The sequence below is a fragment of the Erpetoichthys calabaricus genome, chromosome 14 (genome assembly GCF_900747795.2).
Source record: "Erpetoichthys calabaricus chromosome 14, fErpCal1.3, whole genome shotgun sequence".
NCBI classification, from domain to species: domain Eukaryota; kingdom Metazoa; phylum Chordata; class Cladistia; order Polypteriformes; family Polypteridae; genus Erpetoichthys; species Erpetoichthys calabaricus.
The window spans coordinates 73,565,226-73,593,031 of record NC_041407.2 but is presented as its reverse complement, the minus strand read 5'-3'; the positions used below and the strand labels follow the sequence as shown (position 1 = coordinate 73,593,031).

Genomic DNA, 27,806 nt, shown 5'->3' with positions numbered 1-27,806 from the left:
AACCCACGCAGACACGGGGAGAACTGTGAGGCAGCAGTGCTACCACTCCGCCACCGTGCCGCCCTATACATTGTATGTATATATATATATATATAAATAAATATATATATATAAAAAATATATATATATATATTTATTTATTTATTGTGGCCACCAGTTGGTGCACCAGCTCCTCAACAGACAGATGTGGACACAAGTTTAGCATAATTTTTTTTTTCCATTTTTCCTGTGGGAGATGCCTTCCCCATTTCCCACCTGCACAACACAGTTCCCAACACAATAAACATGGCACACACCAATGTCTTTACTTCTCTCTTATTCTCTGTTTCTCTCTCTTTCTCTGTATCTATCAGTCCACCTCCACTCTTCCTAGGAAGCTTTAGCCTGTATCTCCTGACTCTGGCTACCCAAGCAAAGTGAGGCAGCTCCAGGGAGTGCTCCAAGTGGCTCGTTAGCTGGATCTGGAATCACTCCCAGGTGTGGTGAAAGCTCACTGTAGCAAAAGTTATGTGGGGGGGTTGGGTTTCGGGGGTAGGTTTGGGGGCTAAGTCAGTGTGAACGAGGGGGGGGAGGGTTATTGGTTGTAAAGATTTTATTTATTATGAGCATGTTCTTCTTAACTTTGCATATGATGGATTTATATCCAAATGTCTGTTGATGGCATTCTCATTTGATAGCCAAGATTCGGCCAGTTCTCTGCCACTTTTGGTACTGGCCTTAAATCTTACTTGTACATTGTCCAAGTTAAATGTATGTCCTGTTGATTTTGTATGCATGTAGATCAGTGATCGTGAGTCCTTTCTTCTAACGGCGTTGCAATGATCATGTATTCGTGTTGCAATTATTTTTGAAGTTTGTCCTATGTATACTGGTGAGCAAGAACTGCATGGAATGCCTAACCCCCCCCCACGTAACTTTTGCTATATATTGCCTTTGATTCTTGTAAGTCTAAGCATTATCCTCTGATGAAGGACCCTGGTAGGGGCTGAAAGCTCAGGAATAAAAGCTACTTTATGATACGTGATTCATTTTCTCCCTTTGTGGATCTCCAGCTGCAAATATGCAAACCGTATGACTGACCTACTCTTCCACATATATATATATATATATATATATATATATATATATATATATATATATATATATATATATATATATATATATATATATATATATATATATATATATATATATATATATAGCCACACAGTTATACATTTGCATCAGAGGATCTCCTATCAGGCTCATCTGTGGTATAGGGCAAGAAGGGGGCACTGTCATTAATGGTCTTGTCTCTATTTGTTTTCTCTACAGTGCCTAGAAGCCACCCAATGAGGGCAACTCAGACAGAGAAATTACACCCAGACTCAGACTTAGACAATATAAAAAGCATCCAGGCGGCATCACTTATTGGATCAGAGCAACAACCAGTTCAGAATTCCACAAAGCCTGGCCCAACTTTTAGAGAAGCCCTTTCAAGGCCAATTTGTAGGCAATTTCCTTTATTTCATTTACTGTGCCTACAAGCGCCTATTTCTTTTGTCTTTACTGAACAGTTTTTTTTTGTTCCCTCATTAAACAGGGCGCCATCCTAACGTTTCTTCGGAACTCTCTCGCATCTGGCACATAGGTCACTAAATACATTTAAAATAGTTGATCATTATATATGAATGCACATACTAGAACCAATAAATCCTTCTAAGATTAGATGGCTGGCGTTCTCATACAGTAAAAGTAACTGGACTGGCTGAATAATTATTATGTTTACAAAGGCATGTGGAAAAAGCAGCAAAGAAAACATATAAAATCTGTTGCTCATGCTGACCACAACCAAATACATAAGCAGATTTTTCTGCTTCTGTCTGGATTTAACTGTGGTTTGCAGTAAAGTGACCTTTCTTCCCTTTAAAAGCAAAAGGATAAGAAAACTAAGCACAAGTCCCTAGCCTGATTCCTTCAAGCTACTGACGGTAAAGTCTATTAACAAAGGCCAGAGTTGAGCAGCAGCTGTGTTATTCATTAACTCACCTGGGCCTCTCAAAATCTGTTCCAAGCCTAACCTCTGTGGAGGCAGCTCACACCAACACCTGGCAATCTTCAGAGGTTCATCCAGAGAGTTTTTACACTGCAGGCCCAATGGCGAGGGTCATATCCTCTTAAGTAGTATTCGTGTGCAAAAAACCATCAGGAGACCTGGCTGCAGGCATGTAGTTACAAACTTTACCCTATTTGAGATCATTCACCAAGGGTGTGGAACAGCTGGAGAAAAACACATTTCCACTGTCATTATCCTGGGAAAACTGTCAGATGTGAGGTATGTTTTTTGCCAATTTAGTTTTATTTTATTTAATTTATTTATTATACTTGTTGTGGTGTTTTTAGGTTGGAGCAGCTTGGCGATAAATATCATGTTCAATGTTAATCCTACTGATTGAGTCTGAATAGTGCAGAACACCTTCTATTTTTAATTTAGCAATTTATCAGTCTGTTTTTTACTATTTACTAGTATTTACATTTTACTAGGTTCCTGGATCAAATATGGGGACAACTTAACTATTAGGTAACATAACTTCTCAAAATGTCTTAAACAAATTCAGGGTCATGGAATCTATTGTTTATGTTATGACACCTAACCTTTTCAATGTATTGATCTTATTTGTTGTATACAGTAGATACAGAACATTATTTCATAAAATGAATAACACAGAATTATCTATTTATCTATTCAATTTCACATACTGCGTATGTTTTTTTGTGTGTAATTATATGACATTTGTAAATGTGTACAAGTTTCAGAGACTCAATACATTGCTCTATGCAAAAAATAAAACAGTGCATTGAATTGAATTAGTGATGTGTTGAAACTGAGTAAAAGAATGTAGTGAATGAGAAACTTAAAAGCATTCTGTTGTCAAAAGATGTACAGCAACAAATTTGTATTATACATACGGGTACTAAAACAAAATAAAACATAATCCAGAATTTGCACCATCACAGTAACAGGAACTCGCTTGTTATAAAATTAATTACTAAGTAGAGAGATACGCTGAATCCAAGCACTCATTGCAAACAGATTGTGACAAAGTAAAAAGAAAAAAACAACTAATGTAAAGAGCACATGGTTCCAATTTAGTCAGGATTAATTTTGTACAGTAACATTTTCTCAGAAAAGGTCTTAATCATATCTTAAAATGCCAAAAAACTATAAAAACAAAAGCTTTGTGTCTTTTCCTATATTACTATATACGTAAAAAATTGTATTGAGAAGTCAAGCAAAATGACACCTTTTACTGGCTAACTAAAAAGATTACAATATGCAAGCTTTCAAGGCAACTGAGGCCCCTTCTTACATCTTTTACATTTTGCCTGAAGAAGGGGCCTCAGTTGCCTTGAAAGCTTGCATATTGTAATCTTTTTAGTTAGCCAATAAAAGGTGTCATTTTGCTTGACTTCTCACTACATTCATAATGGCTAACACGGTACAACACCCTAGTACTACTTAAAAAATTGTTAAACACTCTTATTCTTTTCCATAGGTAACTCAGCTCTCTTTCTCCTGTTTATTTCCATTCTTGATCATTCTCTGCCTATTCTACACTAAAAGCATTAACCAAAAACTAATATAAGACACCAAAGTTTATTTAATTGGGGAAAAACAGTTCGATTTGCGGGTAACAAGGAAAGTTTGTGAACTCCATTTTTCAATTCAATTCATCCATCCATCCATCCATCATCCAACCCGCTATATCCTAACTACAGGGTCACGGGGTCTGCTGGAGCCAATCCCAGCCAACACGGGCATAACCTCCTTGGACTTTTACTCCACACATCGTGCTATATAACCTAACACTCTGTTAGCCATCTTAATGGCTTCTGAACACTGCCTGGCAGTTGATAGTGTCAAGTCCACTATGACTCCTAAATCCCTGTCATATGGTGTATGTTTGATTTTCAGACCTCTCATTGTGTATTCAAACCTAACATTTTTACTTCCTACGTGTAATAATTTACATTTACTTATATTAAATGTCACCTACCAGAAATCTGCCCAAGCCTGTATGCTGTCAACGTCCTTCTGTAATGATTCAACGGATTCTAAATTATCTACAAATCCACCTGGCTTGGTATCATCTGCAGTTGTGTTCCTTGAAAACTAGCATGTCTTCTTATGGTGACACACGTTCACATGGCTGTGTCTACTGTATATGCTTATCATTACATTGGCAGTAAGAAAATACACACACGATCGCAGACACTATATTGTTTTTATTAAACCCCTAATTTTATTACCTTTTTAGAAAAGTAAGGCTGCACAGATAGTATGCAGTTGTTACAAGGTCACAGACTAATCAATAATGAAAAGTTGTAAAAGTGAATGACAGCAATACCGGTCTGAATACTTACAGGAATGAGGAATTTCAGTTTTTAATTTTAAATAAATTTGTAAACCCTTCTGAAAAAATGTTTTCACTTTCCCATTATGGGATGTTCCTTGTAGATTGGTGAACAAAAATTTGAAATTTATCCGTTTAAAATAAAATTTACAATTGTGGGATATGGCCGGCCGTTCATCCCGGCCAATATCCCCAGGCCGCCAGATGGAGCCCTCCCTGAAACATGGATGTGCCCCGAATTCCAGCAGGGCCTCATGGACATTGGAGTTTTAATGCACAGCCCTGCTGGATACCATGGGGGCCGCCAGGAGTCACTGCAGGAAGGCCCAGGGATTTATATTTTTCGTATAGCCCAGAAGTATTTCCAAGTCATGTGAACGGAAGAAATGATATACTTCCGGGCTGAAGAAAAAAGAGAAGTTTTTACCTGACCCGGAAGTGCTGGATAATCACATGGACTGAGGGCTCAGAAGCACTTCCGGGTCGAGGACTATAAAGGACTGTGGGAAATCCCAGACAGACGAGCTGAGCTGGGTGGAAGGGTGGCAACGCGTCTGGGAGAGTGGAGGATTGTTTGATTAGTGATTATTGAAGTGTTTATTAAGTATTGTGGAGTGTAGGTGCTTTGTGCACGCATTTATTATAATAAAACCAATATTTTGGACTTTTATCTGGTGTCTGGCGTGGTGTCCGAGGGTTCAAGGGAGCGAAAGCGCTCCTATCTGTCACACAATATAGTAAGGTGTGAAGAGAGTGAAGAGGTGTGAATACTTTCTGAACGCACTGTACCTTTCACAGAAACTCAACACTTTCCCTTAAGCACATTCACATGGATGCAGCTGAAGACCCAATAACCCAGCAACAGACAAAAACCCAGACTGTGTTCCTATATCTTCTGTTAGGCAAAAGACTTTCATTTTGATGATGTGCTACCTCCCCGTCTTTCAACAACAGTTTATTTCTAGAAATTAAGTCACGCTATGTGTGATTTTTCTTTTAATGTTTTAGCTAGTTTTCTTCTTCTGTTGCCTATTCGGAAGTGTGTCAGTAAGGATTAGGCAATTAATTTGTCAGCAAATGCCCGCCCCCCCAGACAATATAACATAGTAGTTGAGACAGCTTCACAGTTTAGAGCAGAAACAAAAACTGAGTTTAGAGAAACAATTTTCATGTTTTCAAACAGCACGGTCAAAATCTAATTTCTCAACTCAATGGAAATGTCACAAGAGCTGAAGCAGACAGTTCATGTAAGAAAGCCAACAAATCTTGTGTAGGTAAATTAAGTAATTCAAAAATTATTAGTAACTATTATAAAAAGTGCTTGTGGAATTTGCATGTAAGTTTTTTTCCAGGCAATGGGCCAGTATAAGTGAGTGTGGGGAGTGTGACTAAGTCCAGTTAAACCAGTAGAGGCCTAGTTTCCCATCCAGGAGTGTTTCTTCCCTTCTCCCCCTTGTTGCCAACATATGCTCTGACTTGTCATGTCAATGCATTATAAGACAGAGAGAGAGAGAGAGAGAGAGAGAGAGAGGTAAGGAGCAGGCACTGATACAGCGCAAGGCCGCACCCACCACATGACGAACCAACTCAGAGATCCCAGATTGGGACCCGAGTGAAGGTATGCAGCGGATGACACCTCAGCACCACACTAGTTCAGATGGAGTGGAACAGTGTGAGGTGTTTTTTTATGGTGGCTGGAGTGCCAATTCTGCCACCAACCCCCAGGTTTTTCCCTGCAGTTTGGAGGGCCTACTTGCAGGGCAGATTAACGTCATACCCAGGACGGAGCAAGTGCAGGTTAAGGGCCTTAAGCATGATAATAGGGTTCAGAAAATAAATTAACTTGCTTTCTTGTTTATTAATATCTTTTTCTATTTCATGAATGAATTGATGCAGTCTCTAGAACATTCACAAGAACTACAGTTGATTTTTTTCAAATAAGACATCATGTATGAATGAAGTATGTAATCAAAAATGCTGTAATTCTTAAGGCATTCCTGCAGTAATTCAGTAAAATGTGATATGTTAGTTTGTCATTGATGCATTTATTTGCGTGGGTTTCTCACTTTGTCTGACATTCAAGCCATGTCCACACTACTACAAAATAAAAACATTTTAAAATGTAGGCATTAGCCTCCTTTTTCACCTTTCATTCACACTATCCTGGCATTTTTAACCCCCAAAAACAATGACAAAGCTCTCCATAGCCATATATTTCTGAAAATCCTGGTTCAGAACTTTAGTGTGGATGTTTGTATTTTCAAAGCTCTAAGTTTTCAAACTCTAATTGCACTCTGATTGGTCCTTGCTTAGTAAGTGGCCCTTCTCTGATTGGATTTTGCTCATTACATTTTCTTAGCTACTTTGCCCACCTTATATTCATGCGTTGCTGTCAGTAACAATTCAACCTCGTTGTCAGTTCAAATTAAACAATCTGTTGTTTTGTTTTACATATTCGCCATTGCTGTTATCTGTGTGCAAATGATTGTCTGATGAGGAGTACACTTCCTTTTCCTGATTCCCCCAATGCGTGAATGTCCAGTGCAGGTAAACAGCTACGACATATAGGTATGTGTTTTCAGTCGTTTAAGTGATAGGCTGAGATACTTTCATAAAATGATATGAAAATGCAAGTATGGGTGGAGATGTTTTCTTTTAAAACATCTATTGGCTGTAGCCTAAGAAACGTAGTTTATTAAGAAAAATTATTTTCTCAAAGTATTGTAAGAAAGGTGCTATATTGCGCCCGACCCGGCACAGACTTGACACAGGAGGCATGTATAAAATATAAAGACTTTTATTTTTCTTCAGCTGGAGGGCACGTCTTCAGCCACAACACAGTCCCAAGCACTAAGCACCGGGTCACCACACTCTTCTCTCTTTCACCACCACTCCTCCACAGCTTTGTCTTCCTTCCACCCGACTCTGGCCGCTGAGTGGTGGTCGCTGGCTCCCTTTTTTTGGGTACCCGGAAGTGCCCCAGGTGGTTGATTATCGACATCCAGCTGCACTTCCGGGTAAGGCGAAACCAGTGCCCAAAAGGGCCCAGCAGCTCCTGTTGCAGCTTCCCCTGGCGGCGCCTGCGGAACTCCACAGAGCTGCACAGAACTCCAATCCCTATGAAGCCCTGGGAGAGTCCGAGGCACCGCTGCAACCCAGGGAGGCTGCCATCTAGCGTACAGGGGGAGATACTGGGCTTCCCACCCTTGTCCCCCTGGCGGATGTGGTGAAGGGGCGTTCCAGCCAAGCATGGGCCCCAGCCATCCGTCACAGTATACAACAAGACTGCAAAGACAACACTCTTTACTCACAGGCACTGGATGCTATTATTGTCCAGATACAGTAGATTTATATTTATTTCTATTGGGTTTTCACCTTGACTAAATATTTGGTGGTAGTTGAGTGGTTAGCACTGCTCCTTTATGCATCCAGCATTAGACGTCTCTGCCCTGCCACTGTCTGTGTAAAGTCTACACATTCTCCCCAGATCTGTGTGGGTTTTGCTCTGAGTGCCAAGTATTTTCTTCCCCATCCCAAAGGTATGTTATGATTGGTGGTTACAAATTTTTATCTCTTTGAGTATAAGTTTTGACCCCCTTCTTTTTTACACCTACTGCACGCCCAAACTACCTGGAAAGGAGTCTCTCTTTGAACTGCCATTCCCAAGGTTTCTTCCATTTTTTCCCTACACGTTTTTTCTTGTCTTCTTAGAGAGTCAAGGCTGGGGGGCTGTCAAGAGGCAGGGCCTGTTAAAGCCCATTGCGGCACTTTTTGTGTGATTTTGGGCTATACAAAAATAAATTGTATTGTATTGTAAGTCTTCTGATGGATAGATGTCCCATCCAGGTTACTCCCTGCATTAAACCAGATGCTGCTGAGCTATGTCATGGCCTCCAGTGTCCTGAGCTGAATTAATTAGGTTTGAGAATGTTATTTAATGGAATAAATGAAGTGAATTATTTAAAGTAAGTATCCTGTAATGAGAAGGTAGGCATGATTAAGGAGTTATTTCATTGAAATTCTGTAATGAAAGAATGTTGCTCCAGGCTAAAACATCCTTTTAAACTGCAATGGGTGTAAACAGCCTTGGCATCAACAATTGCTTTAACAGGATTCATAAATATCAACGGAATTAGGACTGTAATTATCTACTCAGATTTAGTATGACCAGATGTTAGATGTCAAAAATACATATGTCAGAGTCTGCATTAGCAAAGTTGTGTTGTCTTGTCGGTGCAGCTCAGCTTTTGATTCCTTTCAGCCAAGTGGTAAAAAATAATAAAACTGAAACAACTGAAAAACAGAGCCTGAAGAGCTCGCCTGGGATTTAATTATTTAGCTATCTTTAGGTCTGAGAGATTCTTGTGATCAGTACAAACCGCAAATTGATGTTTTGATCCCTCCAGTCAATGGTGCCATTCATCAGAGCCCATTTCATGGACAATAATTGCCTGTTGCCAACATAATAGTTGTTTGCTGCAAGTAATTCCATAGAAAAGTAGGTGCAAATTTACACTCTCCAGATATCTGATTATTTTTGAGACAGAATTGTACCGACATCGATATTTGATGCCTCCTGCTCAAAAGTATGAGTGCAGTTAGGATGACGCATGATGGGGACAGAATTATAGATGGGTAGCTTTTTATGTTAGACATTTTTAATAAATGTTTTGTAATAACTGGGGGCACAAAAAATCTTGACACCTGCATAAAACGGGAGAAAATTGGCCAATCTATTGCTGCTGGAACCTTAGTAGGATTTATAATTAGCTCTTAACCAGAAACTTTATAGCTAAGGAATAGCCTGTGAAAATCCCATTTTTAAAATTGAATTTACTCTTAGCCTCTTTGACATGCATCATATAAGATGAAAGATTAGGTGAACAAATTGAAATGTGTTTGATAACTAAACAAATTTTAAGTAAGGAAAAAATCAGATATTGAAATGTGTTCAATATAAACAAAATAAACAGTTAAACGATAAATATAAATTTTGTTAAATAACATGAAAATGTAACTCATTAGGAAACCATTAAAAAAGCCACTGACAACAATTGGAAAAAATAAATGCTTAAAAGTTGCCTTTGGCCAAAATACTGATAAATGTGATTTTTTTCTTTAGGGAACACTCCATATAAACATTTTATTTTTTATATGTTACTTGCTCTATGAAGTTTGTAGAAATGCGGTTTTCAAGAAGAACAGAGACAATAATGCTTCCAATAGAATGGAAGTGCATGGTGACTGATGCAGCAACAAGCAAAATTGAAAACATTCATGAAAACATTTCATGTCATTTGTGTCACATAATTCCCATGTCAAGTCATCCAGCGATATGTTTACAATGTGCAAAAAGCATGGATTTTTTTGCTAAAGCAGTGTTAAATAAATACTTCTGGAAAATGAAAGCAATGCACAAACAGGAAGTGTTTTCAGATGGGATTCAGCTCTTCAACTGAAGATATAATTCTTGATCAATGAATGAATGAGCAGACCTTTAATTCAAACACTTTGTGAATTATAAGCCACAAGTGATGTGCAAATTTTTTCATGGACATTTTGGATGCTGTCTACTGTTGTCCAACTTTGGTTACCATAGAGAGAGAGTGAGATAGGGAGCTGCGTTACCACAGACCTTAATTATATTATGTGGTCATCTGAAGGATTAACAATCTCAAAAAGAGAATGTTTGGGGTGCCAACCCAGCTGTCCCTGTTTACTTCTGAGTTCCAAATAAAACAAACACAAAAAAAACAAACTATGGCCACACAAATAAGGTGGCTGCAATTACTTACGCTCTCTGGTCAACCTTTGGGTATTCGTGGAGCTCCTTAGCTCTGGTCATTCCGGGTAGAATAAGGCCTCCTTCCAAGTGGTTGCATTTTTAAAGCCAGGGGACCAGAATGGGAAGGGTCAGTTGCCTTTATTGGGCGGATTTTCTGTACTATGAAGGATGAAAAAGACAAAACAGTTAGTGGTCCCAGGGTGGTATCACATGCCTGGGAAGAACTTGGAGAGTGAGCTTTTGACATACATGCGTGGCAATTAGAAACTTTATTCCCATTCTGCATTTAAACAGGAAAATAAAAATTTTCCTTAAGCATCCCAACAAACTACATGGGCAAGTAACATATAAAAAATATGAGTTTTGAATGGAGTATTCCTTTAATGTGTGCTATTTAAAACAAAATATCTATAGTATTTTTGAAATGTCAAACTTTTACATTTGCTACAAGTATGCTTTCTTATTTGATAAAAGCATTACATTTGAATTCATTGTTGTATGAATTTTCTGACTTGCAAGCAGAAAGCTCCATGCTACTCACCAGTTTATTAAATTTCTATATAAACTAAAACTGATTGATTGCACTCCCGTCTTCCTCGGCGTCCTTCTTCCACATTAACATCTCCTGTATCCAACTGCATTCTTCTTCTTCCTTGTCATCTTCTCCCACCTTTGTGTTGGATCAATGTGCTTGATCAACGCTCTCGGCCCTGCACCTTCTCCCCAGTCAGACCTTTTCCTTCAAGTTTTCTTTTACTTTATTCATCCACCTCCGCTTTGGCCTCCCTTGCTTTCCCTTCCCCTGTACTTTCGTTCCCATCTCTCTTTTGCCCACATATTCATTGTCTCTCATCATCACATTACATACCACCTCAATATAATTTCCTGTACTTTTTTAGATATCTTTCCCACTTTTGTTGTACCTATCATTGTCTCATTTCTTATTGTGTCCTTGTTTTGTAATTCCACATATGCATCTCAACATTCTCATTTCTGCTACATCTAACTTCTTCTCCTGCATTCCCTTTACTGCCCTTGTCTCAGCTCCATATATCATTGCTGGTCTTACCACTGCCTTAAAAACCTTAAACCATAACCTTTGTGCTAATTCTTCAATCAATCAACACTCCTGATACCTTCTTCTAATTGTTCCATCCACACTGCACTGCACTGCACCTAATTTCCCATCTTGGGCTACCATTGATCCTAGATATTTAAATTCATCCACTCCTTTCAATAGCTATCCTTGCAGGCTAACATCTGAATCCTGATCATCTTTAAATCTCAAATATTCTGCCTTCTTCCTATTTATCGACAATCCTTTATCTTCCAAAGTTCTTTTCCATTCTTCCAACTTCCTCTTCACTTCCTCTTTTCTGGTGCTAAAGACAATACAATGTCATCAGCAAAAAACAGGCATCAGGGGGATTGGTCTTTTATCCCATGACTCAACACATTAATAACCAGATAAAAGGACTTAAAAGATGATCCCTGCTCCAATTGCACACTGTATATAAATAGCTCTAGCACAGTTTTTTAGTGTGCACATTCTCCCCATTCAACTGAATGACTTGACATGTTTGTTATGCAACATGAGTAATGTGAGATTGTTTCACTGAATTTTTGACATTGTTTGCTGCTATCAAGTATTGGTCACCATAGTCCCACATTATTATCAGAAACTTTGTTATCTTGGTTCTGTATGAAAACATTAGATTAATATTTTTTCCAGTCACTACAAACCACATGGGTTAAGTAACATAAAAATATATAATTTTTGGATGAAGTAATCCTTTCTTTGTCAACAATTTATAGGTTTTATTCTTGCATAACCTTTATCAGTCAGTCATTTTCCAACCCGATATATCCTAACACAGGGTCACGGGAGTCCGCTGGAGCCAATCCCAGCCAGCAAGAACAAATCCCAGGCAGGACACACACACGGGACAATTTAGGATTGCCAATGCACCTAAACTGCATGTCTTTGGACTGTGGGAGGAAACCCACGCAGACACAGGGAGAATATGCAAACTCCACACAGGGAGGACCCGGGAAGCGAACCCAGGTCCCCTTACTGCAAGGCAGCAGCGCTACCACTGCGCCACCGTGCCACCCCATAACCTTTATATTTTTGAAAATTGTAGTTGTCAGCATTTTGTAGGTAATACTGTTGTATAAAATAAACATTTATGATTAACGTAAAATGCACAGATTTTAACTTTAAGTGTTTATTTATTAATTTGGGCTGTAAAAGATAAAAGACTGTGTTTTGTAAGATTAATTCTGATTAAATAAAATGTAAGCATTGTTCAATAATTCCAAATTCAGTGATTATAAAATAGTAAACAAATCACACATTAAAATATTTCTAGTAATGTTATCTTTAATCAGCGATTGTAACTGCTTTTATCAAGTTGATTACCAGTATTTAAAAGTGTTGCCAAACATGTTTACTAAGGAGTAATACTATATTAAAAGTTAAACATTCTCACTATCTTAGGAACACCAAGAATGTAAAATTAAAGGGTATAATGAAATGATTGGCCAGAAAGTTCTTTTTGTTTTAAGCATAGGCTTTATTTCTTATGTCTGGACAGGAAGTTGCCAAATTCTGAAAATGGAAAGCTGAGGTTAGCCCAGGAATTTAAATTGAATTTAGGGCTTCAGAGGTTTGCTTCCATTGGGAGGCAACTGCAAGTAAATTTTTCAGGATGAGAGATGTTATCTAATTACAGAATGGTCAAGAGGTCAGCATATTAAAAAAAAACAGAAGTTCAAAAGAAAGAAAATAATCAGCATTGGAGAAAAGGTCAGTATTGATCACTCTAAAATAGTTTTAAAATGGGCAATGGACAATAATGGACATATGGTTCTAATAGCATTTACCAGCATCCACTGAATCAGTTTCATACCTTGGACTGTTGCCAGAGAAAGCAGCATGCGTGAACGTCTTCCAGGGGTCTGATTCACTTGAAACATGTTTGAGCACAGTGCATGCAAGAGCTTAACTCTAACAATTATTGACATCTTGTCTTTTCACTCAACATCCAGGGAAAAAAAGAAGCTTGTGCTGGACAGGAACAACATATTTGCAAATTATTACCTAATAGGCTATATTTATAGCTGGGTTAAAAAATGCTTTTATACCCTGTTGTAAATTCCATCAATTGCAAGTCTGGCTTTGACTAACAGCTTCCCAGGACATTTTGTCAGATTTACATCAAGATTTGTGATTACGTCTGCTGGTACTAAATGACTCCCATGCTTTCCATGAAACACAGTGCACGAAATTGAAATACTGAGGAGTTAGCCACATTTTTTTTATTCAAGCAAAAATATGAATACTAATATAATCTAAATCTATTTAATACCCCATCACATTTAAGTTTTTTAGAATGATTTTTTAAATAATTAGGAAAGAATGACCAACTTGAGAAAATAATTAAACGAATCAAGTAAATTCACTTGAATCTCTTTAGGCTAATAAAGATTGATCAATAGTGCTGAATGAATCCCGCTAAATTCACGAGTTCGGTGAATTTGTGGAAATATTTAGGAACTTTGCCAAACACTGCAATAAGGGATTATAATGGTGCAATTGTCTTTTAAGTGTCCCTGGGGGCTAAGGAAGCACCTGCCAGCTATGCTGAACAAAATATTATTGGGGTCAAACTTTCACCTGAGCTGTGAGGCAGCAGTGCTAACCACTGTGCAACCCTGAGATAATATTAACAGAATTAAACAGGAGCAAGTAGGGTGAAATGGCACCTTTTATTCACTAACTAAATAGATTACAAATGCAAGCTTTCGAGGCAACTAATGCCCCTTCATCAGGGAAGGTGTAAGTGTAAAGTGTCATTTCAGCCTACTTTCTCCTGTATCAATCTATGGCTAACACGGTACAACACTCTACTGCTAACAGAACTAAGTATCAGACCAGTAGAATTTCTTGCAAACAGTGGCAACAAGAGCAAAAATCTGTTCCCTCTGGATTGTTTTCAAATATTACTTAAAACTCTGCCCAAGATAGTGACATAGATGGTTTTATCGTAAATGATTCTAGATAATTTTTTTGTTTTTCTCATTCTTTCTTACTCCAAAATTTCAGCATTCAGAAGACCTGTTTAAAGCTCTCATTTTAGTAAAAGAGTAGCATGCAAAGGACAAGAGAAGTCACATTTTTGTAGGCTTTGTGTCTATATTAAGCACTATGCATAGTTAGGCAACGGAAGGAAGTGCTTAACTACTGTTCATTAGCTTATTTGCATTATAAAAGATGTGTGATCAAGAACACACACACAGACCATAGGTGGTCTGAGACTTGGTTAACTGGGTTAATTCCTCATACATTTTAGCAAGAAGCAATCTTAGTAATTTTACCAGCTGTAGCTTTATTAGTTTGAGCTGTACTGCATTTGTGCATTATTGCTGGCCTGTAACTGCGTGAAACATCTGTGCTTACAGATTCATACTGCTTGCTGTGTGCAGCCTGAAAAACGCAATATAAAATTCATCTCCATTAATAAAATCATGCCAAGTTTTCAAAAATCTCAAAAGATGCTAAAACTCCTACAAATGCACACACAAACACACACAGATGCTTATTTAAAGAATTGTTTATTCTACCAGTGTAACCATGAAAAAATGGAGCAGTAGCAGAACTTAAAATGCCAATCATCTTACACTTTACATCAACTTTAAATGGCAGGCTCAGTTACGGGATGTACTCTGGACCCCATGAAATTAGTTCAAAGGAGAAAGTTAAGACAAACCTGGATGCCATTATCAACAATGCTGCACATTCTCTCTTTGACACACTAACACTGAGGACTTTCAGCCAACAAATTATTCAGCAGAAGTGTGTTGGGAAACGTGATTGGGGCTCCTTTATACCAACAGCAGCATGTCTGCATAATGAATCACTGTGCCTGTGACTGTCCTTTTTATCTTTAACCAAATCAGCATATTTCATTTTATTTAGTAATTCAGGTGTGTATTTGAGGGAGGTTGTTGTTTTCTGTTGTAATATGTATTTATTTATCCATTTATTGAGTTTCTATGAAAAGCTAAATTTCCCCTGTGGTACAAATAAAGTACTATCTATACTGAAATACTATAGCACATAAGCAATTTATTATATTGCAATATTATACTGGCAAACAGTACAAGAAGTTTATTTACTTTTTGCAACTCATTTCTCATTCTTATTGAATGAAAAAGGTGATTCTGTGACTGCATTACGTTGCTTGAAGGAAATGTTTGATTGAGATTGCAGAAATTCTCAGATGACTCTGCACTTGCGGGGTGTATTGATAAAGGGGATGAGACAGAGTATAGGAGTCAGGTGGAGAAGGTGGTTTCTTGGTGCAAAGAGAGTTGTCTGCATCTTAACATCAGCAAAACCAAGAAACTGGTTATTGACTTCCACCGCGCACACTGTTTGGGGAGTGGATGTAGGGGAGGTGCACTCCTGCAAATACTTGGGGGTCCTCATCAGTGACAGGTTGGACTGGTCTCTGAACACAGAGGAACTGGTTAAGAAAGGGCAGAGCAGGCTCTTTTTTCTTAGAAGACCCTGTTCCTTTAATGTGAGTAGTGACATCTTTCAAGTTTTCTACAACTCAGTGATGGCCAGTGCCGTTTTCTATACTGTGGTGTGCTAGCCTGGATACATCACTTCAAGAGAGGCCAACCAAATCAACAAACTAATTAAAACAGCAGGCTTAGTTATGGACTCCCTGGAGGTGGTAGTGAAGGATAGAATTAAAACAAATCTGAGTTGCATTATGAACAATGCTGTACATCCTCTTAGTGACACACTAATACTGTGGACTTTCAGCCAACGGTTCATTCTGCAGAAGTGTTTTAAGAAACATGACTGGGACTCCTTTATACCAATGGCAATATGTCTGTATAATGCCTCACTGCGACTGGAACTGCCAAATCAGAAGTTTTTTCTTTTTAAATCATTCTGTGTGTGTGTGTATATATATATATATATATATATATACAGTGGAACCTTGAGATACGATCACCTCTGTATACGAGAAATTCAAAATACGAGGAAAGTATGAGCGAAAAATTCAGATCTAAATACGAGCATTGGCTCACGTAACGAGCCACGAGCCAGGCTGTGGGTATAGCTCGCGGCTTAGCGAGGGGGCGTGGTAGCAGTAGCGAGCCGCAGGGCGATCTGCGGTGTCTGCGTTTCTCACCTAAGTGCACAGGTGGGAAACTGCCCACATCCATGATTTGTCCTGTGGCTGATGGGCTGGGCAGGGTTGCCACCCGTCCTTTAAAATACGGAATCGTCCCGTATTTGAGAATGAAATTGCGCGTCCCGTTTTGAATCAATACGTATGCGTCCCTTATTTTTTTGTATTAAAAGTGGTAACCCTAGCAGCTGCCATGTCTTCCCCGCATATATAGAGAAGCGCGAGCCGGTTAAGGGGGAGAAGAAGTAAAAGAAAAGAGAGGAGAGGAGAGAGAACGGAGGTTGCAGGAGGAGGCAGGAATCCGCAGCAGTAGGAAGTCGGTGCGAGAGAGCGAGCGAGTAGCTGAACAGGCGAGCCAAACAGCTGAAGCAGGACGGTGTAGAGAAGGTCAGCTGCATTAAGTGTCTCGCCTGTTGCAGAGCCTGCATGGGAGAAGCAGGTGAGACGCTAACAGAGAAGAAGCACCGGGGATTGTCATCTGTTTTTTGAAGACTGCTTCCTGTTGACGTTTTAACCTCGTGTTAAAGGATTGTTATTCTTATGTACTTTAAACCTCCACTTCACAACTGTTTTAAGGATTATTTATTTAAAGATTTATTGAATGCTCTACTGCACTTTGGACACCTGTTTTGATTCTTTTAATAATCAGTTATATTATTTACCAGTGTTATTTATTAAAGGTAGATTACAGTATATATAATTTATCAGTGTTATTTGTTAGGAAAATTGATTTTTATGTTAATATATTTGGGATGCGGAACGGATTAACTGGATTTCCATTATTTTCAATGGGGACGTTTGTTCTAGATACGAGAAATTCGCTATACAAGCTCAGTGCTGGAACAAATTAAACTCGTATCTAGAGGTTCCACTGTATATATATATATAGATAGATATATATATATATATATATATATATATATATATATATATATTATATATATATTATATATTATAAATTATATATATATATATATTCACAGTATATATACAATATATATTGTCACAGATGGCCGGGGTTCTTGTCCGGCCGGAACGCCTCTTCATTCTATGGACCGCAGGAGCAAGCCTGGTCAGGACAGTACCTCCCCCAGAATGCTAGATGGCAGCCCCCCTGGGTTGCATCGGGGCCACGGGCATGGGATTTGGAACTCAAGCCAGTTGGGGTCCGTGGCCACCACCAGAGGGCGCTGCAGTGATTCCTGAGCCCATGTGGGCAGTTCTTCCGCCTCGTCCAGAAGTGCAGCCGGAAATGGGTCGTCAAACACCTGGAGTACTTCCAGGTGGGCTATAAAAGGAGCCAGCAGCCACCACTCCGGAAGCCAGAGTTGGGAGGAGAGGGACTAAGCTTGGCAGAAAGGAGAGGAGGAAAAGAAGAAGATAAGGAAAAGAGAAAATATTGTTTGTGCTGTGTTTTCGACTGTGTTGTTATGCTTGTGGGAACGGGGAAGACGTTTCCACAAGGGGGAAAAAGAAAATAAAATCCCTGTGTACTTTGAACCTGTGTCCTATGTCTGTCTGTGTCAGGGCTGGCCTTTATAATATTATATATATATATATTTATATATATATATATATATATATATATATATATATATATATATATATATATAGGCAGAGGGTAGCGCTGCTGCCTCGCTGTTGGGAGACCTGGGGACCTGGGTTTGCTTCCCGGGTCCTCTCTGTGTGGAGTTTGCATGTTCTCCCCGTGTCTCCAGGAGCTCCGGTTTCCTCCCACAGTCCAAAGACATGCAGGTTAGGTGGATTGGCGATTCTAAATTGGCCCTAGTGTGTGCTTGGTGTGTGGGTGTGTTTGTGTGTGTCCTGCGGTGGGTTGGCACCCTGCCCAGGATTGGTTCCTGCCTTGTGCCCTGGGATTGGCTCCAGCAGACCCCCGTGACCCTGTGTTTGGATTCAGCGGGTTGGAAAATGGATGGATATATATATATATATAGAGAGAGAGAGAGCTTCTGTAAAAAGACAAGTTTTCCCCTAGGAGAAAACTAAGTTCTATCTAACTAGACAAATGTTTATATCAAAGTATACAGTATGTTATGCCTAGATTATATTATTTGAATCTTCAATGGATAATCCTCTCTCATATAACTGGTGAAGTGAGTTTTGTCATAAAACAAATTAAGACTGACTTGACAAGCAAAAATTATTATCAATAATCATGTGACACCACAAACTATCAAATCTCTCCTACCAATCTCACTATCTGTTTGCATTGTGGCAAAAAAAACAGTCAGAACCTTTCACACATTTGTTGAGCAGTGTCATGAATCTTGCCATAGATCATCTATTTGTACATATAAGAAAATGAGAAACAAATATCTATAAAAGTGGAACAGCAATGGGTATGATATTATAGACACCAATGTAGAACTCTGGACTCCCATCTGTGTGCAGTTGGTACATACCTACCTCTTGCTGACACAAACCAGTCAGTATCTTTTACCCGTTTGTTTAACACTGTTTATGGATCTTGCCATTGTTCTTCGACTTGTACAAGTAAGAAAATGAAAAACATATCTATAAGTGTGGCACAGCAAAGGTTGGAATATTATAGACACCAACTAGTGTGCAAATCTGGACACCATCACGTGGAGATAATGTGTTGTTCTCCCTTTATCCACATGGGTTTTCTCCAAGTGCTCCACTTTCCCTCCCACAACATTAATTGAAAGTATTTGAATGTGTTTAACAAACAGTGTGTGCATGAGTGTGACCTGTAATGTCCTGATGTTCCATCCAGTTTTGTTGAATGCTCCCAAAAGTTTCAGGAAAGAATTTAGATCCTCCAGCCCTGCAAAGGACTAACAGGACTTGACCATGGATAAGCTGCTGGAACAGTATCGTTTGACTTCGGTCAGAACAACAGTTAATTCAACTTATGCATATCATATAATTTGAATTTTTTAACACTTCAAAAACTAATATTTGTAATGGTTTACTAAAACATTAATATTTCACATCTTATTTAGGACAGTTTTCAAAATAACGTTGGCTTAGATATGCTAAAAACATTGGTTTAACTCCCTGTTTTTAAGGCACTTACTAGCATACCACTTTATCAGCAAATAATTATCTATACACTAAACTATTTATATTTTACAAAATGTGCAATGCCTAGACAATGTAGAAAAACTTTGGATTTGTTATATTTTATTGACTTTTTTTCATTTGACATGTGTGTCTGTTTATTTTAATACTAACATTCCAGAGTTAACATGAGTGCACACAGATGAGGTCAAGGACCCACTGTATTAATCCTGCAATGTCCAAAAGAACAGAATGTTCATTCCAATTACATAAGCACCAGATCACAGCACAACATGAATAGCTCCCTAACATACTGATTTATATGATTTTTTTATGTTTATTTCTTTGGTAAAAGTAATCTACTTTTTATTAAAATCTTTAATCCCTTTGCTGTCCAAAACCAAGCACTGTTCAGTGAATGACTAATGAGAACAGAAATGAATGAAGAGCAGACATTTTAGCACTGAAAACAAGTTTTGATTTGCCATTACCCTTCGTCTTCAAATGAAATCTTGATCTTGCAACTTTTACATATAAAAAATGAAAATATACTTCGAAGAAATTCTAGAAGTATAATGATGATTTAGTTGAGAGTGCAACTTACAATTCTTTTTCAGCCGTTCTCTATTACTGCATTCAAGTAGCTTTTTTCTTTTTCAACGCATTGTACTTTGAACATTTTGTCTTCAGTATGATGTTTTCAAATTTAGAAAAAAACATTCATTGTATTTTTCAAGTCATGTACTGAATTTTTTGTTTTTTTATTCCTATTGTCTACAGTGTCTTTAAACACTTTTCACCCCTTTGAAGGTTTTCACATTTTATTGTTATACAACATTGAATCACAGTGAATTTCATTTATCTTTTCTGACAGCAATCAACAGAAGAAGACTCCTTAATATCAAAGTGAAAACAGATGCATGCAAAGTGGTCTAAATGAGTTACAAAAATAAAACACAACAGAATTTATTGTATTAGCATCCACTCCCTTCAGGTCAGTGCTTAGTAGATGCACCTTTGGCAGACATGACACCCTTGAGTCTGTGAGCACAAGTCTCCATCAGCTCTGCACAACTAGGCCCTGCAATTTTTCCTCATTCTTCTTTGCAGAACCTCTCTGACTCTGTCAGATTGCATGGGTCATCAATAGTGAACAATCTTTTTCATGTCTCAAATTCTCAGTTGGATTAAAATATGGACTGTGACTTGGCCACTCCAGGGGCCTCATGTATAATGGCGTGCATAGAATTCACACTAAAACATGGCATTTGGACAAAAGTGGAAATGTGCATACATACAATAAAATCCAGATGCATACATCTGTGTGTACGCCAAGTCCCACGCACTTCCCCTTTACAAATCCCAATGAACATGAAATTTAACACACATGCACGTGCCTACAGCCTCACCCCGACTCCTCCCATATTGCATATTGCAAATCAATATAAATGAAAATCAATATGCAAATCAATATAAATATCACCTTCTATTTAGTTTTTTGTTAAAAAACAATGGAAAAGGCATGTGAAAAATGAAGAATTTCAGCAAATGCGAAGTGGAGGCAAAGAAAAACGTACTACTTGTTGGCTTAAGCTGTGGTATAAGAAACAAAAGTGTGGTGGAGACACTCGAAAGTTCAAGTTCAGAATGTTGCACAGTGCCCAAAAGAAAAAAAGAAGTGGCCAGATATCACAGTTGCAACCCACTGTGTTTTATTCTGTTTCAGTCAATACTACAAAAGCTGACCCCTGTGCGATGCTCAGGCAGTGATATTGCTGCTGTGCCAGGCTTGTCTTCAGGCGCTGGTTGCACACACACTTCTGCCCCAGAAACCACTGAAAGGCCATCTGTGTGCTAACAGACACTGTTCTGGAGTCAAAAATGCAATAGTGCTGTAAGAGATGTGGCCAATGATCTAAGGAATATAAGGGCTGTACTGTGTGATATTAACCACAAATTAAATGAATTGGTTAAAAACTAAATGATGTATCTGATTACCTTTTTTTGCATTCTGCTAATTACATTCAAACAAAGCTATAATGCTGTCAGACTTGGCTGAACATTTGGTGGGTTAGGGTCATGTTTATCATAGCACATCTCTTCAGGTACATTACGTTCGGTACATTATAGAGTAGAACATTAATAGAGTGGAAATGCTTTGTGTTGTCATAGAAACTCATTCTCTGAGGGTGCCTTTATAGTGTAGCGACGGCACAGAGCACCACAACAGATTGATTCTCTGCACTTTACTTTGAGGTGACTTTCTATCCTTAAAAGGACTGCTTAGCTTTCGCAACACTAGTTGGAAAAAGCACTTGCAACTGTATGGAGCTGTCGTTTTTATTGGTTCTCAGGCTATATACGATATAATGCCAGCTCATTCTTTAGGTGATTCGTTCCTGGCTGATGTAGCTTGTCCAGAGCTATTGCAATAGTAATGTGCAGCTGACCGCTCTGATTACATTTGGAAAACCGGACATTGCTGCAAATTGCACTTTGATGTTTCATAGTTCAACCACAGTGTAAACAAATCTTATATATTTGGATGACAAGTGAATGCCATCCTATACAGCTGGCAGTTCAGCACACAGCTCCAACAGGATAGCTCTTGGAAATTGAAGTCAACTTAGAAGCCAGTTATCATCATCATTATCTATAAATATGCACTTTATTCTAATGCTTCCATTTGCAATGTCTTCTAACAAAATTAAAGTAGCTATGGTAGTTGGAATAGTTTGGCCGTTCCATGCACCATTATATTGTTACAGAATGATTACAATCAAGTGAATTAAATTTGTAAACGATATGCAATTAATTTCAGTGTATCTGTTAAATCCAGGGTCATTGAAGCGAACATGAAAAAAAATGGTAAATGACACAGAAACAGTAGCAATGCTTTGACGCTGGCTGCCGCCAGTTCGCAAAACTGAGCAGAAATGTGTGTATGCAAGGTAGGAGGTTACCGTGAAAATGTGCGTGGCTTTATGTCAAGTTTAGTTTTTATACATCTCAAAGTGTGCAAGAAAAAGGGTGTATGCAACATTTTTCTGCGTACCTACCGTTTATACAGTACATGAGGCCCCAGGACTTTAAGATTTTTGTTTTTAAGGCAATCCTGCTTAGCACTAGGTGTATGCTTGGAGTCATTGTCTTGCTGGAAAATAAATCTTCTCCTATGTTGCAGATTTCTTACAGACTGCCTCAGATTTTACTCCAGGAAACTGTGCTGCATTCATTTTACCCTCATCTCTCTGAAACCTTCTAGGGCCTGATGCAGAGAAGCATCCTCACAGGCACCACCATGCTTCACAGTGGGCAAATTGTTATTTAGATCATTTTTATTATCATATGCCATTTATATTGGTGGCCAAAAATCTTAGTTTTGAACTTATCAGACCATAGAACCTTCTTCTGGCTGACCCCAGAATCTCCCATATGCTTTCTGGCAAACTCCTGGGATGCAATGTGCATTTTTTTCTTTTTGCCTGTCTCTCATAAAGTCATGTCTGGTAAAGTATCTGGGCAACAGTTGTTGCATGTCCCTCCAATCATTTTCACTGTAGTTTGTAGCTCCTTCAAATTTATCATAGGTCCTTGATTGTCTCCCCTCACTAGTCTTCTTCTTGCACAATCACTCAGATGAACAGTTCTACCACACTCTTACCATTTCTTGATGACTGATTTAACTGGACTACAAGGGGGCATTCAGTGACTTAGAATTTTCTTGCATTATTCTGGACTTGTGCTTTTCAGTCCCCTTTTCATGGAGCTGCTTGGAGTGTACTTTTGTCTTCATTGTGTAGGTTAGGCCACTATACAGACTCACCACAAGTTGGACCTTCCAGAGGTGCATTAATGCTACCATCAACTGAAAGCCCTACTATAGATAGGTGATCTCCATTTAAACAAATATGTGACTTCTGAAACCAACAGTGATGATTAGGTTTGTCATATTAAAGAAGGTGAATACTTACATAATCAATTATTTTGTGTTTTCTATTTGTAATTAATTTACACTACTTGATGTGCTTTCATTTTGACATAAAGAGCCTTTTTCTATTGATCAGTGTCAAAAAATTCAAATTAAGTCCATTATGATTCAATGTTGTATAAAAATAAAATGTGAAAACGTTCAAACAGTTGAATACTTTATATAGACACTGTACTAATAATGTTTATGTAAATCAATAATTCACCTCAAAATATTTTTTACACATCTGATCCTCCTATAGATACAGTCTTCAAGCAAACCCTAGACCCAAGCCTGGTTTCTTTAATGAATATCATGTAATAAAATAATTTTCAGTTATATTTAAACATTAAGTTAATTCACATGGGAATATACTAAATTGGCCGAAAGTATAAAAATGAAATGTTTATTATAAAGCTAACACATAACAGACAGATATTAAAAGAAGAACTTAAAGTATGAGAAACAGGGTAAACAAAATACTGCTGCCTCACTTAGACCAGATTTTGAACTCTGTCTAGAAGATGGCCATTTCTCTGCCTATTCAGTACCACAAAACACCATCTTTCTCTGTCATTTCTTCTCTTGATTCTGATGACCTCTTATAGTCAGGTATAAAAATACATGTAAAAATCCAGAGGTTATGGAATTACTTTGGGGTGCAACTTATTTGGCTATAAGAAGGCCCTGTGTGATCTTGCTCTTTCTCTCTCTCTCTACCTTTTTAAAAGGAAAGAGACTAGCACTGCTGAAATACACACTTAAGCATTCTTGGAGACATAGTGTCTCCCCATCTTGGCTAAATTTGCACTTCTGAAGCACCATTCCTAAGTAATCCCCGAATTTCCACAATAGCGCTTAAAGGAACTACCCTCTACTATTGTTGAAAGCTCTGTCTAACTTTTTTCTCTTTCTCCCTCATAAAGGTCTCCTGCAGTATACTACCCTGACCTGTTCCACAGTTTGCCTTTTTGACCATATTATGAACAGATTGGTTCTGTTTCAAAGTTTCAGAGTTTTGATTTAAATCCCATCCAGTGTGTATGATATATGCAGAGTGTACACCATATCCACAAGTTCGGGTGTGCTTCATCATACATTTATAAGAAACGCATGTAAGGTTGATTGAAAGAATTAAAGAAACCTAATGGGAGCAAGTAATTTTGTTGGTTCGTTCTTTGTGCCAAATGATGCCAAGATGGACTTCAGCTTCCCGTGACTCTGCAATAGGATAGGTGCTTTCAGAAAACTGTGAATGAATGAACATTTGAATACTTGTAATAGTGAAGTGAAATAAAGTTATCAGTCAGAACTATAAACCTCCATTATTATTGGGAAATGGCTTTGCCTTAAGTGAGCAAAGCACAGATCTATTTGTTTTCTTGTTCATGTATAAGTGAACAGTATGGTCAAAAATCCATATCAAAGAGTAATAAAGAATTCTGACAGTGTTTGTAGATACTAGTATAATGTATTTTTGGTTATATTTTTCAGACTAAAACTTATCTTTTAACAAGTAACAAATATACTAAAGGTTAATCATGCACATAGACATTTTAATGTTTATTTAAGCTATGCTATTCAAAAGGATTTGATGGCAGGTATTCACCTCTCTTCTAAATGATGCACGCCATCACCAACAAGCAAACACAGCTCAAGACACTGCCTTTTCCAGTCTCTTCTTCCTGTTTGTTTTGCCTCAAAACAGGCTGAACTGCACACCACTCTGGGTAGTATTCATAAAAGTGTAGGCTCACTTATTACATATGATTCACATACAGGTGCATATACAAAGACATTACCATAAAGACACTAATGCAGCAACATAAAATCACATTTCCCATTTACTTTTGCAAGTGCAGATTTGTAATAGAAGATGTTTTGCAAGAGAAGATGTTTCAAGTTTAAACTTATTCACAAGTTTTCGTCTAATTTTTAACACACCAGTAAAATGTTTTATTTAAATCCATACCATAAGAAGACTTTAATGTAATAGACCAGATCAACTGGTTAATTGTCATTTCTATATCAATGCATCAGTTTTCTAACCCATTTAATTCAGTAAAGGGTTGTGGAAGCCAAGGTCTGGCAACATCAGACACAAGGCAGAGAGCCAGTGCATCACAGAACTCATATTCATAGGACAGACTCCTTCCATTTAATTTAACACAAATATCTTGGGGACTGGTGGGAAAACTGGAGTAGCTGGAGAAAAACATATGCAGAAACAGGGAGGAAAAAGTAAATTCCACACAAATAGCTGAGATTCACACCCAGGACATTAGAGATCTTAGACGGGACAGTTACCTACTAAGTCATTATGGCAACTAGTTTAATTTTTCATTATATAGAAAAGCTTTATGAAATACTGGAACAATCTGTAACAATGTAATACTTATAATTTACTTGATGAAGACATTTCCTGGGAATCAGTTTGATGTTGTTTCTATTTCCCTAGTGTTCAAGCTGTACTGTAGGTCATGAGATATAAGTGACCTAAGCATTTTGTTCATGCATTTAACTTTTTCCTGTCAGTCTAGTAATCTTGTGCGTAGCTACAGTAAGCAGTGACTTTAAAAAGCAAATCAGAGAGTACCATAATTGCTTATGATACAAATAAACTTCTATTATGTTTGGGGTCAGTTTGATGCCATTCAGTGTTTGACATATCTTAAACAAATAAAGCTTATTTTTTATCATGATTTTTTTAGGAAAGGTTGGGAAACATTAAAATTTAATCATGGTTTTTCAAAATCCTGTACACAGACTTGTATAAAACAATGTTGTTTGTCATCATTTTAACATCAGGCATCTGTAGGGGTTTAAAACTGAGAAAACGTAAAATGAGAAAATCCATCCATCCATTATCCAACCCGCTATATCCTAACTGCAGGGTCACGGGGGTCTGCTGGAGCCAATGAGAAAATGAAACATATTTTTAAAACTTTTTAATCAGCATTTTCCAACCTTGTGTAGAATGGAAAGGTTCTTGCACCTTGTGTAGGGAGCAGGCATGGCCCATCTTTATTTTATTTGTGAAAAATTCTAAAAGCTCAAATGAGAACTGTGATTATTCCCATAAATTTGGGGAGGGGCAAACATATAGATGCCCAGATAAGCAACCAGTGGTTTAGATGTAGACACTCAAAATGACCACTAGATTTACTGTCTATGAAGGTCTGTTATAAGCTCTTTGACAATAAAAGTGATGGAGAGGAAGATGACTCAGAAACTGAAAACAATATCGAGCTAGATCCTGATTATGCTACATCCTTCTTGGATCACTAATTCCTTGAAGATGAAACTCCACAAAGAGAAGAAGCTTTCATGTTCTAAAATGACAAATATTTTAATCTATTATAAAGAAACAGCAAAGATGCAGAGAACAGGAAAATATGGAAACAGATGATCCATGGTGGCGACCACTAACGGGAGCAGCCGAAAGACAGAGAAGAAGATAAAGAGCTTGATCAGGACCACTTACAAGCCTACACCGGGTTTCTAATTTAGGCTGGCAAGTGTAAATCATGGAGTGCCAACACTGGCAGGGCTATATTTCCAGTTCACAAAGCATTGGAAAGACAACAGACAAACAAGATTTGGTTGGCAAGAACATGACAGACTCTCTGAAATATAATGGGTGTGTGGGATAAATGAGTTACAATTTTGCTCTTTCTTTACAATCCTTGGCCTAATATGACTGTGGATAAATATCTGATTTCATTCTGTGGACTTTGTTCTTTCAGGCAGTACATGCCAAACAAACTTTCTAAATTAGGTAAAAAATGTGTGCAGAATGTGATGTTTAGTCCAGCTATGGATGGAATATGTACATTTACAATGGGAAAACTGCTGGGACAACATCTGTAAAGTCCCACTGTAGGGAAATTGTGCCAGGTCTGACACTGGTAGAGTAGCGGACACAGGAGGGTCCTCATCAGACCTCCTTAAAGACAGAATGTTAATTTGGGGAACCACTGTAAATGCTTTTTTTCAGGGAGGGGGCCCCACCTCCACTATTACATTTTGTGCTACGTCAGTGCCTGATGCAGGAGTTACATTTTTCAACCTTGAATGTGCTGGACGAGGAACCACTGAGAAGGAAGCTGACAATATTGGGACCATAAGAAAAACTAGTCAGAGCTCCCTAGTGAACTTTGGAAGGTAACCTCTTCCAAGGTGGCATTCACCAAGGCCTTCACTGAAATCACTACTGTTATATCCTATTGCCCCTGGAAAAACAAAAATGTGCTGTTGATGAGTATGCTGCATAAGGTGACATCCTAAGCAGCTGAGAAGACAGCCAAAGTTTGTCCTGGATTACAACGCAACAAATGGTGGTGCTGAAAACCTGGACAAAGTCACAGTGACATACATCTGGCAGTGCAAGATTATCG

The 27,806-nt window shown here is 38.1% G+C and overlaps 1 protein-coding gene across 1 annotated transcript in view; it reads left to right on the top strand.

Moving 5' to 3' along the window:
• Positions 1 to 2,051: 2,051 nt before the first annotated feature.
• The window catches only part of eva1ba (eva-1 homolog Ba (C. elegans)), an 89,589-nt gene continuing 63,834 nt past the window's right edge, over positions 2,052 to 27,806 (top strand). Inside the window, 1 exon segment of the mRNA XM_028818793.2 lies at positions 2,052 to 2,314. The gene's annotated coding sequence lies outside the window, so the exon portion shown is untranslated.